Source organism: Octopus bimaculoides, chromosome 7 (assembly GCF_001194135.2).
Source record: "Octopus bimaculoides isolate UCB-OBI-ISO-001 chromosome 7, ASM119413v2, whole genome shotgun sequence".
Classification (NCBI taxonomy): Eukaryota; Metazoa; Mollusca; class Cephalopoda; order Octopoda; family Octopodidae; genus Octopus; species Octopus bimaculoides.
In genome coordinates, this window is record NC_068987.1 from 14,772,726 (window position 1) to 14,774,352 (window position 1,627).

At 35.7% G+C, this 1,627-nt stretch overlaps 1 protein-coding gene across 1 annotated transcript in view; it reads left to right on the plus strand.

The window, feature by feature from the left end:
• The window catches only part of LOC106867387 (glutamate receptor ionotropic, NMDA 3A), a 287,389-nt gene that overhangs the window by 29,454 nt on the left and 256,308 nt on the right, over nt 1-1,627 (plus strand). The gene's annotated exons all lie outside the window — the stretch shown is intronic.

Below are 1,627 nucleotides of genomic sequence, written 5' to 3' on the forward strand. Positions count from 1 at the left end.
TCAGCTTTATATTACATTAATCTTAATCGTATTTCGGCCAGAGTTCTTTCGTCACACTTCTGTGACCTCATCAATGGTCCTTTGTTTCCTTCTTTCTTATGTGTGTCTCACCTTGCTAACTATCAGCCATTTCGTATTTTGTATTCCTAATGTATGTGTCTACGCATGCGTGTCCTTCAATGTGTCTGTGTCTTTTGTAAGTGCATGTGTGTATGGGGAGTGTCTGTATCACCTATATTCTCTGTTAATACGTGTTCGTTTGTATTTGTTTTTATTTATTTATTTGTTCATGTGTGTGTGTGTTTTTTTTTTGTTTTTTGTTTAATTAAATTTTGATAACGTATGTAGTATTTAATTCCATATATGAAAAAGAGAGACAGATAGAGAGAGAGAGAGAGAGAGAGAGAGAGAGAGAGAGAGCCTTTTATATGCATATTTGTATGTATATGAGTGTATATGTATATATATAGTCAGCTAAGTGCATAAATTTCTACAGGGTAAGTATATACATTACAATATATATGTGTGTAAAGGCGGTGAGCTGGCAGAAACGTTAACAGGCCGGGCGAAATGCTTAGCAGTATTTCGTCAATCTTTATGTTCTGATGTTCTGAGTTCAAATTCCGCCGGGATCGGCTTTGCCTTTCATCCTTTCCGGATCGATAAATTTAGCATCAGTTGCAAAGAATTTATATGTATGTATACAATATATATATACACGCCTTTCAATACTATCTATCTATCTATCTATATACATACACACACACACACACATATACATACATACATGTTAGTAAATGGATATGTAAATAAACAAATAGATAAATACATAAATAGGTACGTAGGTAATAAGGACACGCTAGCATACACACATACTCACATACCCACATACATACATAAAAGAATACTGAAACACATGACCATATACACACACGCACACTCCACACACAAGGACGCATATGAAGACACACATCCATACATAATAGACCCACGTTCATAGTCACACAAACCCACACACACAGACACAGTCAAGCATGCACACACAAGGAGACAGAGGTGCACACACAAATACACACACACACACCACACACACACTCACACACACACACACACACACACACCACACATAATATGAACACACAAACAGGAATATGCAGAATACATGCATACAAGCGTACATACACACTTACGTATGTATATGTATACACACAAACACGCATACATACATACATACATACATACATGCATACATCACAGCTGCATCGTCGTTACACGAGAAAAGCCATTTCCAAGAAAACTTACTGAAATGATTCATGATTGTTGCCATGTGATGCCCTTATGTGACTTTTAAGCCTTATGTGACTTTTTAATACATACTAGACAACTGTATGCACATGCATACAGACGCTCACATATGCGCACAAACAAATAAACAAACAAAACGAACGCAGCTCCGACAACGGACAGAGTCAACAACTATTGAAAAGGTTGAAAGAAGCAACGAAAATTAAACCAAAAAAAATATATATAAATAAATGAGTGGAAATCGAACCGGTAAATGTGTTAATTAATAAGGCATTAAAACAGAATGACTCTCCCCAGAGACATCAATATATATATATATATA